Raw genomic sequence first — 24,234 nt, forward strand, 5'->3', positions numbered from 1 at the left:
CACATCTCTTTGCGATCACTTTAGTTCAGGAGGGCCATTCCGTGTAAACTGAAATGAAGTGCACCGTAGCATATCTTCAATTTCCTCAATTTTTGTGTGGCAGTAGGCAATGATGAGGAATAGAAATCTGGAAAATCTTAGCTTCATATGCCGCTTCATTTTTGTGCTACAGCCTTCTAAATTTCAGGGGGCCATTGCTTAAGTGCCAAGTTGCATGACATCCACATTTTACATGGCCATAATTAAAATAATAATTAAAACATACATTTCTAATTCTCTCTACCTCTATAATGAATATATAATTTTGAAGATATTGGGCCTTAACCCTTTTAGTTCCAAGTCAATATGAAGTGGCTCCATCCAAATCCCAGGGCATTTCGGCTATGGTTGAGAACATTTAGGAAGGTTGACTCGAGAAATGGCTGATTTGCAGGGCTCCCAACTAACCTTTTCAACTGGTGGTGCAATCACAAAATTTTGCGTGTCCTTGCACATATAAATTATACATACCTGTACAGTGGTCCCCAGAATTATTTGCACCCTTAATATAAACTAAGAAAAATGGCTGCCTATTATAAACAACACAGACAATAATCTATGTTATGTTTAAACATATGGGTCAACTATATGCTTTTATTTCAATCCATCATTACAATACATTTTAACACAAAAATGTTTTTTATTGAGGAATCTCATTTTTCCAAACCATAAGTGTGGCAGGATGAACGGCAGCAGAGTGGACAGATGAGGCCATGTGATTTTTATAAGTTGGATTTTTATATTTTCCTTTATTTTATTATTTTTTTTAATTTCTTTTCCAAAAATCTGTGCAAATATTTACAGTGTATTGACACTCAAATGCAAAATGAAAAACTGAACAACAATGAAAATAAACAGGCATATAAATCCACCAGGCTATGTCTTTCTAGACCCCGTGTAACCACAGCCAATTTTCATTCCGACTCCTTATCTTGTTCCCCCCTCTCCAACTGAGCCATCCGGCCTAATACAGAGATAGCTGTAGCCACACCTCCTGGACAACCCCACTGTCTGACAAATCAACTAAGTTCATAATCATATTGCTACTAAAAAATAATTCAGAGAAACAAACACAAAATAAACAAAAGCACAAAACCATTTCCTTTCACCAAAATAGCTTCTAAAAAGATACAAACCCCATTTCAAAGAATATCAAAATATTCACCCCTGTGAAACTAGTCCGACCCAACATCACCCCGGGAAACCCCTCTACTTTTACTAGTGGTAGTGTCTTTCGGTTTCCCAACCAGGAAGTAAAGTGCGAGGCGGTATGGTCGTGAGTAAAGTGAATGCGGTGATGCAATTGTAAAGTTTCAACCAATAAATGAGAATGTTTTTAACAGCCAGTGTGTACATTTGTATTTCTTGAAAGTAGATGAAGTTAATACAGATGAGAAATGAGTTTTGACCGAACGTTCTGAATAGAATATAAAGGACAAACATTTGCCTTGCCGGTAAATGGCTGCCTGTGCGCTATGCGCTGCGTTAGCGTCACGGCTCAGTCTGTGACAATAGGTCTAAGAATTATTAGCACCCCCTAACATTTATTGTAAATACAATCAAAGTGAAATAGGCAATAAAATGTTCTTTAATTTAGTTTTATCTCAGGGTAAAGGAACTATATTGTGTCATGTCCATCACTTCCTGTTAAATAGAGTCTAGAAATGAGGTAAACTGCATGCAGTACAACAAATGAAGGTGTGAAATTAGGTTTAAAAAAAAAAAAAAAAGTCTGTCATCCATAAGTATGGGAAAAGCCAAATAATTGTAAATTCAGCAGAGACATACCTACCTTCAAATATGGAGGTGGGTTGTTGATGTTTTGTAGATAATTTGCTGCCAGTATTCCAGTGGCTTTAAGATCAATGGCATAATGAATTCAGCCAGGTATCAGGACAAACAATAACCTCTTCAAATGTGTTCTCTAACCTTATCACACATTATAGATAAAGATCCATGGCTGTCATCTTTGCCAGGGGTGTTTGCATAAAGTATTAAACCAATAATTGAAATCTGTCGGGGAAATGGTTTCAATTTCGCTGCTGTTCCAGAGACGCCCCAAAGTTACTTCAAGCCACGCCTTCCCCTGCCGGAGCGTTATGCAGGTGAGCCGGGCTCCTGTCAGTCTTTCCTTTCTCACCGTTCCTTGGTGTTCGGGCCGCAGTCTTCTTCGTTTCCTAATGAACATTCCAAAGTGGCTTCTGTGACAACGTTCCTGGCTGGGAACGCGGGTGGGGAAAAGCCTTCTGGGAATCTGGGGCTCCTAAGTGTGACGACTTTCTTTCCGTGATGAAGAGTATTTGACGGGTCAGCTGTGGGGCACTCCAGGGCGCGCCAGCTCCTCCTGCGTCAAGAGTTCGGTGTCTGACTTTTTGATTGAATTTCGAGCTTTGGCGGCCTCTGCTGGCTGGAATAAAGAAGCTCTCTATGACACAGTCTGCCGCAAACTCGCACCGCGGCTTATCGGTCCATTCCCATCTCCAGTCATCCGTCCCTCCACGGTCTAGCTCAGGGGTCGGCAACCCTAGTCCTGGAGAGCCGCAGGGTGTGCTGGCTTTCGTCTGTACCTTAAAATAAGCAACCAATTCAGACCCAAGAAACCAGGTGAGGTAGGTTAACTGTGTAATCAACGGCTTTCATTGATCAATTAATGCCAAGTAACAACGAAAGCCAGCACACCCTGCGGCTCTCCAGGTCCAGGGTTTCCGACCCCTGGTCAAGCTGAACCTCCCACCTCCCTACGCTCCATCCATCCAGTTTTCCACGTGTCCCGTGTCAAGCCCGACGTCGTTCGCAAAAACTGTCTAAGGTTATTTGGCTTTTAGTCTACCTTTCCTCCTTGACATTATCCCTGTTGTGCTTGTTCTTTGAACCATAAACGTGACAAAGGAAGTATTGGTGTTACTGACTGTTGTTGGTGTTTAGCTAGCTAGTAAAGTTAGCTATATTACCTCAGCGGTGCACATCAATGTCATCAACCTAACGTCATTAATCTGTGAAGTCGGCAATAAGTCATGTAATGTTACAATGTATCGAACGTAACTTAGATTCATGTGCTACGAGTTTTGTTTTGCGTTACCTACACATTGCTTCATTAATATATAAAGTGTATTTATTTATCTCTCTAGCAAAAAAACTAAGCATATGAAGGAAACAATCTTTTCCTCATCATTGCCTACAACCTCACAACGACATGAGGTGTTAACGCAGTTTCTAACGAGGTTATTTAGCCAAATAAAGAAATGGTGGCTGCTAGGTTACCGTAGATTGTGATAACATAAATTCACTGTGTTCGGAACGCCAAGGTAGCTCACCATGTTCCGAACAGAGCAACTTTCACGACGAATAACTGAAAGATTATTTCCAGTACTATTGATGCAGTATAACTACCTTGTGTCTTGTTGATTGATGTGCTCAGTCTTGCCATGGTGTACGACTTCTGACATTAAACTGTCTTCCCCGACCTCACTTTGGAAGCAGAGTTTGGCTGTTCCTCATCAGTTTTAACCCTCCCACACAGCTGTTTCTATTTCAGTTAATGTTAATGTGTTTCAAACCTACATATTAAATTGATGACCATCAGTTCCTGTTTGGTATAATTGGTTAATCACACACGTATATATGCCTACAAAATCCCTGACTTTGTACAAGTGTACCAAGAATAATTGATGCTGGTTTGAAGGCAAAGGGTAGTCACACCAAATATTGATTTGATTTAGATTTTTCTTCTGTTCACTCACTTTGCATTTTGTTAATGAATATAAATAACCTATTAACATTTCTATTTTTGAAAGCATTCTTACTTTACAGCATTTGTTCACACCTGCCTAAAACTTTTGTATTCATAGTAGCATTGTGTATTGACTCCTGAATATCGTGGTATGTGAATTATATAGGAATTACTTAGACTACACTACAAAAAGCGTGTTGATTTTCAGCAGTATTAGTAATTGGGGTATAAATACATGAAATATCATAAAAAAAAGAAGAAAAGCATGTTAATTCAGGTTGAACTTTTACTATATAGTTCTATCTGTAGATTTGTCCAATCAGGGCAAGTTTGTTACATAGTGACCATTTAGTCACAGTCTGGGGCCCTGTTATATACCATGCAGTTTAGTCAATCATCAACAAAAAGACCAATTCCAGAATCTGATACATTTATAAACCTCATTCACATAAAGTCAATATGTTCAAGCATGGAATATCCTAGTATTGAGATTTGCATGTGTCTGCTTTCTATTTTTTCAATGGTAGCTTTTTCAAGGCGATAAGGCCTCCAATTTTCTGCATGAATGTGTGAGGTGGCACGTTGTGACTCCACGTTGTGAAGATAGGGATATTACCGCATTCTGCTGTTTTTGGATACTCTGTCCTAATGTCTGAGAAAACCCCAGCTGGGTTCTCATGCTTGACTGGACTGGAGGCCAAATGAATCTTGAAAAGGAGGGACCGGGTCCCTGCACACAGCACAATGCATGGACAAGGTGAGAGAGGAGAAGCAGCCATTTTAAGTCTCAGCTGGGTCAACAGGAACTGAAGAGAGCAGTCTGCTAGCAAGCTGAGCTTGGCTGCATGCCATCTCCTCCAACAGGTGGGGGTTGATCAATTAAATTGGTTATTGAATATGCTTAATTAATTAATTGATACATTTTAATAATCGCTTCATATATAATTACACGCACGCACGCACGCACGCACGCACGCACGCACGCACGCACGCACGCACGCACGCACGCACGCACGCACGCACGCACGCACGCACGCACGCACGCACGCACGCACGCACGCACGCACGCACGCACGCACGCACGCACGCACGCATACACCTATACTGGAGAATGATCAGGAGTGAGTGTGTGCTTTAGCTATTAAGGACCAAATAAGAAACCACGGTATTGCCAGAAACATACAAACAATGTATTTCTTGTATTCTTGCAATATACTGGTTTATTAAACTAGTAGTCCAAAAGCAGTCGTAGATTATACCTTGAGATTATATAGGCGACCTTTTAAACAGATGGCATTGCAAACAGTGAATATAGTCTGAGATATTTCTGGTTAATATGGCATGATATGCACTCAAAGAACAAAAGGGCATCTTGTTTGTCTCCAAAGGAAAACCATTTTTAATTAATTATGGAACACTCCATGGTAAGCCCCCAGATTTAACCATTTTTCCAAGAACACTTGCACTTGATGGGCTTCTACTATGGAGAATTAGAGAAGCCTTAATTTTTTTTAGTGTGGGGTGAATGATATTGTCCGAATATGAAAACAATGTGTTTTGATTTACCCTGCATGATAGTAACAGTTAAAAAATGATGATGTAGGCTGCAGTTCATCCATTACTGTCCTCCTGCCAGTGAGAGCTATGACTCCCCAACTCTACCTGTGCCTCCTGGTCCTGGGACACCTGGGCGTGGTGCTCTCTTGTCGGGTGGGGACGCTGGAGGAATGCCAGGCAGCCCCGTTCGTCCCTGGGCACAACCTGGCGGGAGAGGGCTTTGACGTCATGAAGCTCCAGCACAAAGGCGCGTACGTGATCGACCTCCAGACCTTCCTGGACTCAAGCGACTCGTGCACCCTCTGTGAGAACCCGCTTCATGGAGACAAGCTCCAGAAACTGCCGCTGGGCCTTCACCAGCTGCAGGCAGGAGCTGTCCAGCACTCTGCTCAAAACCGTCACCTCCGTGGCCGACAGCGCGGCCGACCTCATCGAGAACGACTGGACCGTGGGCCTGGGCCTCGGGGACATGGCCCATCTAACCATTGGTGGCAGCCACTCCACCGCGGTCGAGTTCGCCACTGAGGCCTCTGCGAGTGACAAGTCCATCTTCACTTCTCACCAGCTCAGCTGTAGCCACTACAGGTGGGTCAAGCGGCCAAAATAAGTATTTTTACCCTTCCACCAGATACCATAAATCATTATTGTAACTCCCCCCATTTTTTCATTACCCTGAACAAGAAGTTCTTAGTAAGGCTTCTTTGTGAATAGGTCTGTATTACAGGTACAGGGCAATCCGTATGTACTTGGACAGTTTCTGTTCCTTAGTCCAGCACATTGGATTTCAAATTAAACAATGAATGTGAGGTTGAAGTACAAACTGCCCCCTGTAATTTGTAAGTTGATGCCTGTAGGAATCACATCCCTTTGTATACAAACCCCCCCCCCCCCCCCAAAAGTAATTGGATGGTTGCTTCCCAGCTGCTTCTGAATAGTCATGTGTATTCAATCACTTCATTAGTGCAGGTATAAGCTTTCAGTATCTAGCCTTGAGACTTTTGATTCTCTTTGAAGTCTGTTATTGCCGTTTGTCAACTTGAGGCCCAGATTTGTGCAAAAATTGTGATAAATTTATGTCTTTTTTTAAACTATCAGAGACATCGGCTTTCCAAAATAAACTGTTTGGAACATCATTAAGAAGAAAGAGAGCACTGGTGTATGTTTGGGATCATTGCCTTGCTGTGGGATGAAGCACCATCCAATGAGTGTGGAGGTATTTCTGAACTTGAGCAGGTAATATGCTTCTGTACTCTTCATAATTCATTCTGCTGCAGTTACGTTGTCATCAAGTGCATGGGAGCCAGCACCTGTGGCAGCCCTACATGCTATAAACCCCCACATCCATCTATCACAGGTGAAGAGGGAGCTTTGGGTCTTGATCAGTTCCTTTTGACCTTTTCTCTTGCCATCACCTTCATTAAATACACCGGTCTAATGAGAAACCGCTGAGAAGCTGTCCATTTACTTCTAGTCCCCTAAAATGCAAGACTGTATGAAACGGGATTCAATTCCTATAAATATCACCTGATATGGATGTAAACACCCTGAAATTAATGAGGATATTTTTTCTTCTGACTCATAGCTACCGTGTCTCAGGAAACCCGCCTCTCAGCGCAGAGTTCCGACAGCAGCTGCGCTCTCTCCCGCAGGAGTACGACCCGAATGCCCGCCATGGAGAAATACATCCGGGACTGCCTAGCCAATGGACTGATTCACCCGTCCTCTTCACCTGTGGGTGCCGGATTCTTCTTTGTCCAGAACAAATACAAAAAACAAATACCCTCTGCCATTGATGGACTCCGCTTTTCATCCACTAGACTATGCCACCATCTTCACCAAGTTTGACCTAAGCAATGCCTACCACCTGGTTTGTATTCGAGAGGGTGACGAATGGAAGACCGCCTTCAACACCTCCCTCGGACATTTTGAGTACCTGGTCATGCCATTCGGTCTCACTAATGCACCCGCCGTGTTCCAGGCATTAGAACGATGTTCTTCGGGACTTACTGGGCCGACACGTATTCGTTTACCTGGATGACATTCTTATTTACTCCACCAATGCCAAGGAACATGAGATTCACGTCAGGCGAGTTCTCCAGAGACTGTTGGAGAACAAACTGTTCCTCAAGGCAGAGAAGTATGTCTTCCACACTGACACTGTCGAGTTCCTTGGCTTCATTTTGGAAAAGGGACAGATCAGGGCGGATCCCAAGAAGGTTCAGGCGGTCACTAACTGACCCATACCTGTCTCTCGAAAACACCTCCAACGCTTCTTGGGATTCGCCAACTTTTACAGAAGATTCATCAGGTCCTACATAAAACAACATAAATCGTGGTTGTCTCCCCCCTCTCCAAGCTTACATCCACTGCCATGCCATTCTGTTGGGGTCCCGAAGTGGAGGGGGCATTTCTCAAGATCCCCATCCTGGTCCACCCCGACCACACCCGCCAGTTTGTCGTGGAGACGAATGCGTCTGACACTTGGGTGGGAGCCATGCTGTCACAAGTCTCTGCCTCCGACAACCGGTTACACCCATGCGCTTTCTTCTCCAAAAAGCTATCACCAGCGGAGAGAAATTATGAACCGAGAACTCCTCGCTGTTAAACTGGCACTAGAGGAGTGGAGGCATTGGCTGGAGGGATCTGAGAAACCTTTTCTCACAGTTCGCAAACTTACATCACGATTTATGTTGTTTTATGTGAGGTTGTTCTGTTCATTGTTTAGCATACACTTTTTCATGTCTTTCAGCCTTGCATTAATGCTTTCTCTCTCTCCCTTTCTGTCACTCACACCTAATTGTTTCAATTTCCCTTGTCTTCTTACTAATCTAGTAACGCTAGATCAGGATTGGGTAATACTAACATTCTAACCATGTGTTCATGTTTACCTTACATTTCTTGTGCATGTCATTTACTAATTTACTAACGCTAGGGCAGGATAGGTTTATGACTAACGATGACTAATTATCTTGTCAATCCTCCACATCTGATTTCCATTCTCATGCTGCTCTCAAGCTAATTGTCTACACGTGTCTACATCTGCATATAAGTTCAGTTTCATGTCAAGTCTTTGCAAAATTGTTGCCACCTGTTCGTCAGTGCACTCTTTAGCGTGCACTGACTTTTGCCCCGTGGAGCAGACTTCGGTCTTGACTCTTGTGCCGTCATCGACCCTGAGCCTGCCTACCGTCCGCCTGTACTTCTGCCCCGCTGACAGCTTTCCTGGCTACTGGACTTTTTGCATGGTGTACCAATAACGGGACTGCCTACTGTACTTTGGTTTTGGCTGGATTTTACGTGTATGAACAAACGCTCACTGGACGTTCCCTGAATAAAGCCCTGACGGGACTTTATTTCACCCCTTTTGTCTGAGTCGTGCATTTTGGGTCCAACCCCCCGCGCACTTGTCTCAAGTCCAACATACTGTAACTTTTGAAAAATCCTTCTAGATGAAGTACATTGTTAATATCTGTATTTTCTTCAATTACATTTATGCAGGGCTCCCAACCAACTTTTTCAACTGGTGGCGCAATCACAAAATTTAGTGCTGGAACATTTTGCATGGCCTTGCACATAGAAATTATACTGAAGCGACACAACTTGTCATTTTTCTTTTTAAAACTAATACATATACTTAGTGATGTTTTGCAGAGAATATAAAATTGTGCACTAATTTCTATAAAAACTGTTTGCCACCAGTTGTTGCCGCATTTCACGTGTGGCAAAAACATGCATTGATATACACTATCAGTTTACGACCAGCTGATTTGAAAAGCTAATTACTAAAAACTATATATTGTTACCAACTAAAAGGGGGTATACGTTTAAGCCATAGACCCATATCTTTAATATTGTACATTCTTTTCTGTGAAATCAAGTTCCCAGCAGTTGTTGCTGTCTGTCAGGCGTAGTATGGGCATGCACTGCCATAGACTGTCAATTGCCAACCAGCTCATTTGCATAGCTCATAACTCAAAAATGGTCAATTGTTACCAAATGAAAGGGGGTACACATTTACAACTTAGACCTATATCTTTAATATTCTACAGTATTTTCTGTGAAATCATGTTCCCAGCAATTGTTGGTGTGTTTCCAGTGCAGGGGTGGCCCTACTTTGCTATTGACTGTTAATTCACGAGCAGCTCATTTGCATAGCTGATATTAATTAATTAAACGGTAGAATTACTCTGTAAAAAAAAGGCTGTTACCAAACAGTGTATGCATGATAAATTTCCACAGCTGCTGTGTTGCAACCTGTAACCAGCTCCATTCATTCTCTGTAGAGTGATGTGTCATATGACATCATTATGGACTTCATTGTTATCATCCTTGGTGGGAGCCATGGTTTCTGAATTGTTTTAGAGAGAGATAGAGATACAGAGAGAGAGAGAGAGAGAGAGATACAGAGAGAGAGAGAGATAGAGATACAGAGAAAGAGAGAGAGAGATACAGAGAGAGCGAGAGAGAGACAGAGAGAGAGAGAGATAGAGATACAGAGAGATACAAAGAGAGAGAGAGAGTTGACTCATCATCATGTTTCAGATTGTCGTGTCTAGGAAACGACAGAGTCCAAATCTTCAACTTGTCGAAAAACATCTTCGCGAGGGAAAAGACGACAGCGCGGCAGCAAGATCTTCAGGAAAATCAGACTTTATTAGCACACGTGCATAAAGCCGGATCAGCTCTCCAGAACTGAACCCCTACTGGCATTTGTACACCCATTTTATACACAGTTACTCCACCTACAACTCCTCCTCAAACCTCATTCTGGCAAATCACCCACACTTTTCTTATCGTGACTCCTCCCAACGCTCCTCCCACAACGTCATTGTGGCAAATTGCCAACGGTCCTTATGCTCTGCCAACTCTGTACAAAGTTCTGGGCATTCTGCCAACTATGTGTCCTCACTTCACCCCGCACCTGCTCTTGGCAAACTACCAGACCTCATAAAGTTCTGGATGCCCTCCCTCTAACACGTCATCCATACACGTCACTCTGTATCTTTCGCTTTTTATAAGACAAACTAAGCAGCAGAAATCATTGAAAATATACAGACAAACTAAACATTTCATTAATATTCACTTCTAATATACTTTTCTAATATACAGACAGACTAAACATTTGATTAATTATTCTCTTCTAAGGGAGTAAATGTACGTAGCATTCTTTGCTCTCATTTCAACAGTTTTCACTGTGGTTTCTTGCGTTTTCATAAGCTCAGCTATAATTAATGTTCTAGGTCAAATAGATACACTTCTGGCATAAAACATCGAGAGTCCCGGAGAAATCAGCTGTACAGTCATATCTTGCTCTGCCCGTGTCCTTGACAGTTTGGTCTACACAGTTCAAGATGGCCCCCCCCCCCTCTGCCAGCTGGCTGCTGTGTAATTCTAGCACAATTTAGCAGTTAATCAGTTTGAAACTATACAGGGTACATATCTTACTTTAATACAGATATATTGATAAACTTTTAGCAGACATCGGTGAGAGTTTTGGAGGAATCAGCCTGCTCACTAAGGTGGAGTCTGATTTTGACTTGTGATTGGTTATCATGCTTTTAGGAGGGAGATCTTTCGCTCTGTGAATTTTCCCCTACAAGATGATCAGCTTCGTGTGAGTGCAGACTGGCCGGCCGAACAGCTTGCACGCGAGCAGTAGGACCACAGTCACAGACAGGCTGAACAGGACCATGATTGTGACGTAGCCGGCGTGGGGGAAGAGGTGGGCTGTCCCGGGCTTCCGCTGGGATCATGTTCGTGAGATTCAGCATGTAGCCCAAAGTCCAGCCAGCGTCACTGCCCCCAATCTGCACACAGAAACACAGTCACTGCCCCTGAATCTACACAGACATAGTCACTGCCCCCAGTCTGCCCTGAGACATTGGCACGGTCATGAATCTCTGATTTACATTCACTAGCAGATGGTCTCTTGCCAAGTGCAACAAAGTACGAAACAAAAAAGAACAATAACAATATTAGTGTCGCAGCTGCCAAGCACAAAACGGAGTTTGGGGATATAATGCTAGCCATAAACACCAAAATATATTTGGAGTGCACAGTGCTGCAAGTAGCAGGAGTAATCAGAGTTTAAGAGTCTACAGGACATGTACGGGTGGGGTTTCTGACTCATTCCACTACTGTTCTGGAAGGGACGGTCAAGTAAGGCTATTATCCACAGGAAGAGAGAGTTTGGTGTGTGTACTGTGGTGGCCCGATCAGGAATCGGTACACGACTGGAGTGGAACGGCCCGGGCGCCGGCGCCAAGCGCTAGGAAACATCATTAACCACGTGTATTTCCCCAGGTCGTATTTAACAGAGCCGCACCGGGGAGAGAGCCGGCGAGGAGAATCAGCACCATGACCAGCGACACGGGGAAAGACGCGTGAGGAATGTGAGGAAGAAATGATTAACCTATCTCATTGGACAGGCGCAGCCGTACCGACTCCAAGAGAGAGAGAGGAGCCTTACAAAAGACGGGGCGCAACCACAGAGCGGGGCTGAGTAAGGAGGGAGACGGAGACGCAGCCCAGTGCTAAAAGAAACGACCACAAAACCCGAACAACGACACCACGGTGGAGCCGCGGGGCTTCGGAGGCTCGGGAAAAGGCGTGGGCGGAACTGACCACCCACCGGACCGGTGTACCTAATTTTTTGGCCGGTTACTTTTTTTTCGTTTTACTGAGAAAACCGTTTTTGTTGGAACTTTGTGAAAGTGCCCTGAAGGCACGCCAGAAATAATTAAAATATAATTTTTGAAGAACTACTCTTGCTCTCTCTGCCTCTCTCTCCCCACGGGGCGCCACAGTACCCATGCAAAAAAAATAAAAATTCTGAGTCATTGGTCCACTTGAGAGGCTCAAAAATGAAAACAATTTTACACAATTCTGAGCACACCATATACAACTTACATTTGTCCACTTGGAGGGCGCTGGGGTATGGGTAGTGAAAAATCAATGGAAATGTATCTTAAATAGTGTCAAGCTCTTTGCCAGCAAGTATTCTGAACAGCCATGACGTGCCATACTCAGCCATACTGGAAAAAGGTTAGGATTTTGCCATGTTATCATCTTTAAGTTACATTTTCAGTTTTGAAAATGGCTTTGAACAGCGGTTACCCACCACACTGGACAACAGCTGAATGCAGCACCGCGGTCTCTCTATATCACTCCATTTGTCTGAGGTGAAGCTGTATCCACTCTCCAGCAGCGTCAGAATGTATGTTCCAGAGAAGCAGTATTCTGCCAGGTATAACATACTGCCTTTAATAAAGAGAAATCACAAAGCTGTTAAATATTTCTAGAAGCAGTCTTCTGGCTCCTTACATACTAATCATTTACACAAGTGGATATTTACTGAACCAATTCAGGCTCAGTAGTTACAGAGCTGCCAGCAGTTACTGTGTATGTGTAGGATTTTAACCTGGTACCTTGGACTTAGAAAGCTAGGCCCTTAACTGCTACACTACACAGCTTTTAGTGAAAGGGGTGCATTCATGAGATCTAGTTGGGATGCTAGTTGAAGTCAAAATATTGTAACCAGGAGGGTGTTGTTCAGTCTCAAACCAGTCTGAGTGACTGTTATGGGCCTAGTCTTTCCACGCGGAATAACAAATTAATAAATACATGATAATGCATGTCAATGTATTTTTTAACCTCTGGACCGTACGTGACTGATTTTTAGTATCATCATTGGGCTCTAGGCTGTCTGTAGTGGACTGGTCTGATGTGGTGTGGTCTGGTCTCATCTGGTGCAAACTGGTGTGATGTGGTCTGGTGCAGACTGGTGTGTTTGGGTAAGGTGCAGTACAGTCCAGCCCAGTGCTGAGTAATGCATGTTTGAACAGTGAGGTGGTGTTTTGCATTAGGATAGGACATGAGGCCTGGCACAGTACTGCACCATCTTCTCCTGGCTCTGTTCCAGTGATTCCGACATCAGGTTTAAAAGGTTCATCACAAAGTAGAAGGCAGAGAAGACCTGTGGAACATTAAAAAACTTTCCATAAATCATTGGGAGATAAACATGCACATGACTGTATCTTCCATGGAGAGTTTGGCACGAGGGGCTTTATGTTATGTATAAAATGTTTGTATGAACAGAACTGACTGTAAAGTTTGCCTATGATGAAATGCACTTGACCTTAAACGTGACTGGCAGGCGATTGGCAGGCAAAGAACAAATATTTCCTCAGACTCTCAGAAGTTGTGATGCTGGAAGAACATTAAAATAGGTATGAATGGGAAAGTAAATAAATCAGTTTGGTTTTTTTAAAGGTGGCAGCAATAAGTTAATCGTTTTGCCAAAAATTCAACAAAACCTCCAGATGATCAGTGACAGATCTGTGATCCACGCACCTTCTGAAGGTAGAGCTACTACCTTCTTCACTGCGCTCAACCAGCGGAAGGCAGAAGGATACCTGTGTTTTCAGCAGTTATAGTTGCAACCGTCTCAGCTTTGGAATTGCTGTAAGGTGTATTTGTTCACTTTGAAGGAGTTAGGCTACTGACTCCTACAGGCTTCAAGTCTTTATACTAAGCTTTATGCTAACATGGAACCTGAGCCAGCCCAAAAATGAAATTGAAATTGTCACTAATGTCATCTACACGTCTTCACCAGAGGCTGCACCCTAATCAATGGATCATTGGTACAGACCTGGGTCAAATACGTAATTGTTTTGGATTCAAATATTTTCTTATGCGTTACTGAGCTTGTCTGGTGTACTGGAACTGATGAAATACTCTCAAAAACTACAAACTTCTGGTCCTCTGTTGGCTCTTTGTTGCACCAGGCAAGATCAACCAAGCATAGACAATTATTTGACCTAGGTCTGCCTTGGTATAATCTTACACCAGTGGATGATGTCAGGGCCATATACCAAACTATAGGAGTCTACTGTACCCATAATAGGTTGAGGTTAAGTATTCACAGTATGTCTGCCCTGATATCCCAGTCTATAAATATAAAAATGTAATAATACCCACTAATGGAGACAAGCAGAATACACTCAGTGAGCACTATATTAGGTATTTATTACTTATTTTTTAGACTTCTACTGCTGTACCCTATCCATTTATGATGCGTTGTGTGTTCAGCGATGCTCTTCTGCATACCAATGTTACATGGTTATTCGGGTTACTGACACATTCCTGTCAGCTTTGACCAGTCTGGCCATTCTCCTCTGACATCTGTTTTTTGCACCATTCTTTGCAAACTCTAAACTAGTGTGTGTGACATTCCCAGGAGATCAGCAGTTTCTGAGATACTGAAACCACCCTGTCTGCCTCCAACAATCATTCCATGGTCAAAGTCACTTATATGACATTTTATCCCCATTCTGATGGTTGATGTGAACATTAACTGAAACTCCTGACCCGTATCTACATGATTGTATGCACTGCAGTGCTGCCACACGATTGGCTGATTAGATAATCGCATGAATAAATATGTGTAATAAAGTAAAAATGTTCCTAATAAAGTGCTCGGTGGGTGTATGTCCCCTCCGGTCTTAATTACCCCAATATCTCCTTCCCTGACACCCCACTCCTTCCTCACCCCAAACTTCCCCTCCACAGGGGGCTGGAAGACTCCGTTGAAAGAACAGAGCCCCCACTCGCAGTGGCTGAAGTTGAAGATATTTGAGTATTTTAGTAATATTATTAGCCAACGACAACTGTAGAATTATTAGTGTACATAATGCTTAACAGATTGAGATTGGGCGGCCTGTAGCATAGTGGTTAAGGTCCATGACTGGGACACGCAAGGTCGGTGGCTCTAATGCTGGGATAGGCTCCAGCTCCCCTGCGACCCTGTTCAGGATAAGTGGGTTAAGATAATGGATGGATGGATGGATTATTCACTGGCTTTCTGGCAAACAAAGAAAGAAACTATTTAATCAAATATGTTCCTACTTGAATCCTCAGATCCTCAGATGTTATCCAAAAGCTCCAACTTCAGTTCATATGCCACAGACTGCGGAACAAGATTCCTTTGGATCTGAGGACTTTTGAATGTATGGATATTTTTAAAAGAAAAGTAAAGAGTAACCTCTTAACCTCTTTAAATGGGTCTTTTCTGAGGAACTATTTCACCCATTTTTAACTTCTTATTTTAATTTATTTGAACCTTCTTTGCCTTTTTTATCATTTTCAGTTATTCTACTGTTATGTTACGTAATCTACAGTTTTTCCTTCTTTTACTTGTCTGTTTTTACTTCTGTCACTTTCTGTAAAGCACATTGAATGACACTGTGTGTTTGAAATGTGCTCTATATATAAAGTTTTTTATTATTATAAATGAAAAAAAAAAATGTTTTTGTGTTTCTTCTGTTTCCCTTTGTATAATATTAGATTTTGTCTAAAGATTTGAAACCATTCACAAATATTTGACAAATCTGCAATGGGGCCCGCATGGACCTTTTTATAGTAACACTGGGGTTCGAACCCCAAACCTTCAGGGTCCTCGTTAAGCAACTTAGCCACTAGGCTAGGTCTCCATAGGAAAGTGAGTAAATACTCACACGGCACTAGATGAATTGGCTAGATGGGTACCATTATCATTTTTTGTGCTTCATTGTAACTCTTTTAAATATGAGTGGCTTTGTCCGACAGATTGAGATTGAGAAATATTAATGAATGATCCAGCAGTAGCATTAATACCAAGCAAGTTGGAGAAAAAGTTAAGTAAGTATTGGTACAAAGATTACTGAAGAAATATTAATAAAAAAATGCATTGTCTGTTGTTTTCTTGCTGAAAATGAGCATTGTGCATTGTATACAGCCTGTATTTCAGTTATCTCATGCCTGCAGTAGATGAGTTGCTGGTGCTGCTATGAGCAATGTGAAAGTTGCATCTCTTCCGACTGGATTTCCCCCTCTTCATTCTCCAAATATAAGTAATTCTCATGTGGTTTGTCATGCTGCTGAAGTAGTCATGCAAATTCATTCAGTGTTACCGCAAGGTGATATTGTCTGCTAGGTATTTCCTCATCCAGAGATTATTTTTTTTCTAAACCAGGATGTGTGGTGATGGGGTGGGGGGCTTCATGGGAAGTCATGATTAATACAACAGTCAAACGTCATGCACATCTCAGAGAATAACTGCTGCACAACTAAAATAGTGAATTCAGCTCTGCATATCGGAGTGCTACTGCATCACAACATACACCATACGGCACATCAAAATCTGGTGCAGTTAACGTGATGCAAAAACGGTGCATATCAAAATAAAGCCCATTGCTAATGATATCGAATGGGTGTGCAGCTTTCATCTAAAGTGAGATTGTACTGAATGTATTGTGGTTGTACTCTACAGTAGGACTATATACAATCCACAGGAATCACAGACTTGACGCAATGTGTCATATCCAGTTCTCTGTCAAATAAATGGTTGTCTTGTTGCATTACATTTAGAAAAATATTTTTTTAATGGTTTTACAGAACATGTTCTCTGTGTTAAAATACCGGATATGTCAGTCTCCACAGTTTACCAATGTAGTTCTTGCATCATCCAGAGTGGTACGAATTTTTTTTTTATTGTATTTTTTATTTCTGGTGCTTAGCATTAGTCAATAAAAGCACTTTTTGTTATGTACGGCACTGAGGACCCAGACGCAGACCACGGGAAAATCCAAAAAAAAGTTGTATTTATTGTATTTAAATTCAAAAGGCAAGAGATCCAAGACAAAGCCAAAAACAGTAAGCAAAAGAATAGTAAACAAGCGAAAGGTCAAAAATCCTGGAAATCAAAAGGCGAAAGTACAAAAGGGCTAAGGCAAAGAAGTTACAAAACAAAGCAAACAATCAAAAACAAAGAAAGCAGATGGGAAAACAAAACCAGAGGGCAAGGCAATCTAGGCGGGGCTCGGGAGAAAGGTGGGCTAACAAATAGACAACAGGTGGGGAGTCATAATAGGGTAATGATACAATAATAGGGGGGAGACGAAAACGCGGACTGGATGCACGATACCACATATGTGAAACATACGGCTCTGGATTAGGGAGTAATCTAGTACGTAGACATTTGCATAGATTGAAGACGTAGTGATAGTCAGAGATAGGTGCACTGTAACTAAGCAAGTAACTTCGCTGAAACTCAGTAAGTAATCAGGGGTAGCATAGGGTGGTGGAGTTATAGAACAGTGCGGAAAACTAAGCGTTATTGAGTTACGTGATAAATCTAAACTACCCAATTCAAATGACTGTTAGTGAGTTAGACAGACAGTAAGGGTATTAATCGGATTAGTACTGTACAATATCTAAATTAGTAGTAGTTAGTAAGAATAGTGCTTTACAACATTTAACTAGGTGGCACGGAAGCTGCCTCACAGCAAGGAGGTCATGGTTTCGAATCCCCGTTGGCCGGGGCCTCTCTGTGTGGAGTTTGCATGTTCTCCCCGTGTTTGCATGTTCTCCGGGTACTCCGGTTTCCTCCCACAGTCCAAAGACATGCAGGTTAGGCTAATTAGAGAGTCTAAATTGCCCGTGGGTATGAGTGTGTGAGTGAATGGTGTGTGTGCCCTGCGACCTGTCCAGGGTGTATTCCTGCCTTTCGCCCAATGTATGCTGGGATAGGCTCCAGCCCCCCTGCAACCCTGTTCAGGTTAAGCGGGTTAAGATAATGAATGAATTTGTACCGTCTTTATTTCATTATAACGGAACGGTTTATATCATGACTTTCGCTAACAATGAAAGTTTTATATCGCTTGTACGAGAAACGAAACTGAAACGTATTCGCTGGTTCCAATTTCCCTTCTCGTGTAAAGCAGGGAACATCAGTGTTAAAAGCAATGGAAGTTATTTTTTCAAATGAATGGAAAGAGTTCTTCGGTTCATGCCAGGGGCGCACAACAATTTTGTGTCAACTTAAGCTCATAATTATATAATTAACTCAATCATATTTTGGTCTGAAAATGACATTTGTATAAGCACAACCTACAGGCGCGGACAGCTCGTGTATCCTAAAGGTTGGAACAAAAACCATAACGCAGAACAGCCCTCCAAGACAGGAGTTGTGCACCCCTGGTTTATATTAAATGGTGAAAGGCACCTCAATGAAAATGCATTGGCAAAGTGTAATGTTTAATGTGTAATGGGGGGGGCATGTTGAAACAAGAGGCATGTTGAAACATTGGGATTTTTCATAGTTGTATTTGAACAAGAATGATGGGTTTATTTTCACTTAGGTATTACAGCAACCTGCTTCTCGTGTGTGAGTGGCAAGGTGATTTGAACTTCATCAAGAAGTTAACAAATCAGTGTTTTAAAACCGTGAAAGTAATGTTTCTTCAACACTGTCTAATGCTACTTTTCATTTTGGGGAAGTTTGAATGTTACAAAATGTCAGCAGGAGATTAAATCATTAAACCTCTTATTAAATTCAGTGATTTCATCATGTACAAAAGGACATGAGTTTTTTGTTTTTGAAAACAGTAAGTAATTGACATGGAAAAACAGGAACACGTGAATTATACATTCTTATTCATTCTGGTGTAGGGACTACAACTTCCACATTCCCACAGGAAAATTCTGCGACGTCCACCACGAATGACGTCTAACTTGGTTCAGCCAATCCCGTAATGGCGGGAGCAATAAACTGTCCCGTATAAGAGCAAGACACATTCTTGGGATCTCTCTTCTGGCTCTCTTCTGCTTTTTCTGCCTCTTCTGCTTCTTCTCTTCGACGCACCCTTTTTGGCCATTCGCTTCAGCTCATCTGCTCCGAGACTCGGACAGAGGCTGAATGCTGCACAGCGCACTACCAGGCCTACGGACACACCCCGTTACCTCGCGGTAACTTCGTGGCCTATAGCCAGTGGAAACTGGTGTACGCGGAACGCTACATCAGTTTACTCCTGCAAAGCTCACAACAACGAAACAGCAACGAACTTTTACACCTGGAAAAGGACCAGCGGATCAGACGACAACGCGCTGCTAAGACGGGAACACCCCAGCCTGCGCATCTCTCCCGGACACCATTCACAGCACCATCGCCTCTTCTACAAGGACAGCATGTCTTTTGGATCCAGCAATGCGTATGGACTCAGTAAGAAAACAAACATTCAGGCATAGCCAGTGTTTAGTTTAGTCTTAACTGTTTTTGTGAATCTGTGTTTCAATATTTACCATCCAACCATTGTAATGTGTTTGGTTAGCTACATTTATATGTACGTGAATTGATTCGCCGTCTTTTGCGCATATATAGAGTAAAACTACGCAAGTAGTCCCTTCTCACAGCTAACCCCAACTCATTACCACACCCAGAACTCTAGCGACACGCGCGCTTGCGCGCGCCACACACACGCACACACACATACCCAACTAAATTTCCTTACTAACTTCCCGTTAGTTTATCTGTTATGTGTTTGTATGTTTGTTTAATAAATATATTTTATTAAACCCCGGTGTCCGTTTTGGAATCGCATAGACATGAGAGCCGAGTTAAAGCAGTCTTTCGAAGAACTTCCAACCTTCAGGTTATCGGTATGTTTAATCATTAATATTGGTTATTTTAATTATTAATTAAAATACTAAATTTGTGGTTAGATATTCTGATAATAGTAATTTTATGAGACTGATTACTTTTTGCAGTTATACTGCTACACAACGTTTAACTGGCGCCCCGGTTTCGTAGAGAGTAAAATCCCTGCGTTATTTGGCGGCCCGTGCGAGGACCCTACATAATTTGGAGTCCCGTGCGAGGACCCCTACATATTTTGGCGCCCCGTGTGAGGAAGACTAGCTTTGGCTCAAATTTCATGTCTTGTGACTTCATAACGAATTCCCCATCCTAATTTGGAGCTCTGCGTGAGAAAGACGAGCTTTGGCTCATGTCACGTGCCTCCAGAACGAATTCTCGGCATTCTTTCTCAGCTAAATTGCCACCAGTGCAATCTTTTGAAAATACCGCTAGATGTCACCCTTGTACCATTTTTGAAAGCCTGCATGAGCCGCTTTCTCAATATACTGCCCCCTCGTGTAACATTGTGGCATTACATTCGTAATCTTACACGGTAGTTTGTTGATTGGCATTTACCTTCCGGTATAATACGTATTATCAATAATAGTATTATTAGCCGCACTGTATTATTAATTATAATTACTTGGTCAAAGTAATTTTAATAATTAATTGAATTTTACATTTAAATCCAAATTTAATTGTAATTTCAACCAATCACATTCTGGTATTTAGGATTAATGTGATCAGCATCACAGTTCCTATTTTACGGTCTGAATATCCGCCATATGTTTGTTCATTTTGCTGTTGTTGCATTGCAGTACCGCTAGTGCAACTCGAGTCCCTGTGTGATGCTATAGCTACCTTGTACTATAGTTATAGAGAATATTCAAAGAGCGTTTTAAATTCTTTATCCTTCATCACAACTTGTATGTTGGATTGTGATATTGGGAAACAATTCATTGCCAACTGTTAGGAGCTCAGGGCCCTTGTCAAATTGTTAACTTCAAGAGTACCCTCTTAAGTTACTGATTTTAGCTTTTAGCTTTATTTGGCTTGAGATATGGAACCCATATCTATTGATGAGTACCTTTCCTTTTTAGCCCAAGGTTTAGCACCTGGCTACATAGCTTTCCTGAATCAGATGAACCTCACTGATTGTAGGAAAGAAATGTTCTCATTAATCAACGAGAAAGGTCACTCCCCCAACCATTCAAAAGACCCAATTCTAAGTTGTCTGGTCTTGAATTTTGCCAGACAGATTAGTCTTGCTCTTCAGAGCAACAAAAACTTAGACTCAGAGATGGCATACCTCAGAGGACAACACACCAGTGTTTTACTTGAGCTTCAAACTGTTGGCAAGAAAGCAGTACAATACTTGCGTGATCTGCATTCAGCCGAATCAGATCTTTGTTCCTACAGAGAGGAATTATTTCAGTTGAAGAGTGGATGCCACAAGCTACCACATCCACTCTCTTCTGTAAGCCTGCTTTCTCAGGCTTGCCCAACTCCAACTTCTCCTGCTTCCTCCTTACACCACAAGGCAGGGGAAGGGGGGTCACAAATTGATTCGGGTTTGTCAGATCCCGGTTCCACAGCTTGCTCTGATGGAGACTCGTCAGTCTCCTCAGATTGCAGTGCTGTTGACCACCCATGCAATGGTTTGCCCACCTCTTCCCTGGAGAGGGAAAGGGGGGACTCCTTCCCAACGGTGGTCCATCTCCGCAAGGGAGAAACAGTCAGGCAAGTACAGGACTGCACCTTCCATGCCCACCCCTCTCATGAGGAGGTCAGGGAACCCTCCCGTGGACACGGTAGAGGAGATCTAACGTTATTAATTGGGCACACAAAAAGCAATGCTAATCCCGCTAGCTTTCCCTTTATAACTGAGAGGATAGGTGACAGCTCTGTACAGTACACTGACAGCGACAATTCATCTTCTGCCAACCATTGTGAGAATGACAGTTTTGTAGCTCCACCCCCTAAACCAAACCGAGGATGTCGAGCTCTGCATGAAACGCATTCACATTCAAATGTGATTTCAGTCTCTCCTTCTCCAAACAGGCAGACTAGTGCAACTTCACATGGTCTTCGCTTTGAGGAGCTAGAGGCCATGGCGAAGTATGTCCACACATTTGACCCGAAGGACTCCGAATTTAACATTCAGAGTTACTTGAGGGAAGTTGACTACTGTCTCTCGGATCTGCCCAGGGCAACCGATCGAGAAAAGGTACGACTTGTATGGAAAACCTCAACCAGAGAGATCCATACATTTATGGAACAACTTCCACCACAGGTTCGTTCCAGCTATCCCAAGGTTTGTGAAGCGTTGGTAGCTGAGTACCTGCCACGGTTTGATCAGGCCACAGCCATGATCAAATCTGTGGAGGTTAAACATAGCCGTACAGAACGACCAAAAGACTTTTATCAACGACTTAAACATGCATTTTTCCAGGGCAGAAACGGACCAGGCTTAGATGAAGATCAAGCCTTCAAATCCCTTTTTGTGCACAACCTGCACCCCTGTGTCCGAACTCATGTTTCACTGTTTTCAAGGGGCCAACACTCAGCCCTTGAATTAAGAAATGAAGCCCAAATGGTCTGGGACACTTTAAGGATTGTGCCCAGGAACGAGGTATTGGAAACAGCTGAGCACGTTGTTCCAACCAAGCCCGCCGGCACTTCCCAAGTTGCCCCATTAAAATCTAATGGCTCAAAACAACGGCATGTGAGTAAGTTCCCGGTTAAGAGCCACCGTGGTCGCTTCTCACACTCTGATTCCAGCCGGAATTGGAGAGAAGACCGACCCGGTAGGCCCAAGCCTCAGAGTCACCAGCATGACTCTGATAGGGAAGATACCTTGTCTGAAGAGAGCTTCTTCAGTTCCTCTGAGGACAACTAAAGCCTCTAATCTTTGTTCAGTAGTGTGTATGCCTTGAGTAACCACTCCAAAGAGCTATCTGGTCTTGTTCAACCTCCATCAAAAGACGTTGAATAAGACTGATCTATAGCCGTGGTCTCCTCACAGGCAGACTCCCAGCTGAAGCTTTGACCACTTTCTTTTGCACACCTTTCCTACCAAAGGGGGGTGGCAAAATAAACTGGTAGTTTATAGCAGCCACTTAGATTTGCATGTAGCAGCAGCAAACGCAGATCGTAAGTAGGTACTGTAGAGTTAAATCCGACACCTGCTATAACTCATAAACGTTCATTGCTTCTTTCTACACCTACTGAACCATCGTAAAGTATTGCATGTAGAAACTACAGTGTAATCTTTACAAGTATATTGCCACACCCCAGTGTGCCTTACACCACCTCTTCCCCAAGCAAGACAAGACCACTTGTGAGCTTACCACATCATTTAGAAATGAGACCACCTCTCCATTTCCTTCCTGATGACACAGCCATAAGGTTAAGCTTGGATACAGAAAGCTGCCCTAATTTGAAAATGTCCCCACATATTTCAGATGACAACCCTCGTCAGCAACCTGACTGTAGGGACTAGAACAATTGGTCAGTCTGAACAAGACTTCCAAAAAGGCTACAGCCTCTCCATCCTAGACCCCTACATCATCTGAACATTTTCATGGCTGGGTCATTCCTGTTGGTGCTCCACCTTCTGGACACCATCCAATAACTAACAAAACGACTAACCCTTTCACCAAGGTTTCTCATGTTTTGTGACAATGTATTCACTGTTCGACCTTAGTGTTTCACATTGTTTGTATCATGTGTTTTAGACCAGTTTAGTTAATTGTTGATAAATGCCTGGATGTTTGTCAGTCAATTGTGAACTGTGTTACCGACCCAATGTACTTGACCTGTGGACTGTGAACTGACTTTTGTGCTCTCGAGGAACACTGGCTTCAGCCGCATCCTGAGACCACAGGGGGGATGTAGGGACTACAACTTCCACATTCCCACAGGAAAATTCTGCGACGTCCACCACGAATGACGTCTAACTTGGTTCAGCCAATCCCGTAATGGCGGGAGCAATAAACTGTCCCGTATAAGAGCAAGACACATTCTTGGGATCTCTCTTCTGGCTCTCTTCTGCTTTTTCTGCCTCTTCTGCTTCTTCTCTTCGACGCACCCTTTTTGGCCATTCGCTTCAGCTCATCTGCTCCGAGACTCGGACAGAGGCTGAATGCTGCACAGCGCACTACCAGGCCTACGGACACACCCCGTTACCTCGCGGTAACTTCGTGGCCTATAGCCAGTGGAAACTGGTGTACGCGGAACGCTACATCAGTTTACTCCTGCAAAGCTCACAACAACGAAACAGCAACGAACTTTTACACCTGGAAAAGGACCAGCGGATCAGACGACAACGCGCTGCTAAGACGGGAACACCCCAGCCTGCGCATCTCTCCCGGACACCATTCACAGCACCATCGCCTCTTCTACAAGGACAGCATGTCTTTTGGATCCAGCAATGCGTATGGACTCAGTAAGAAAA

This window comes from Conger conger, chromosome 12 (assembly GCF_963514075.1).
Source record: "Conger conger chromosome 12, fConCon1.1, whole genome shotgun sequence".
NCBI classification, from domain to species: Eukaryota; Metazoa; Chordata; class Actinopteri; order Anguilliformes; family Congridae; genus Conger; species Conger conger.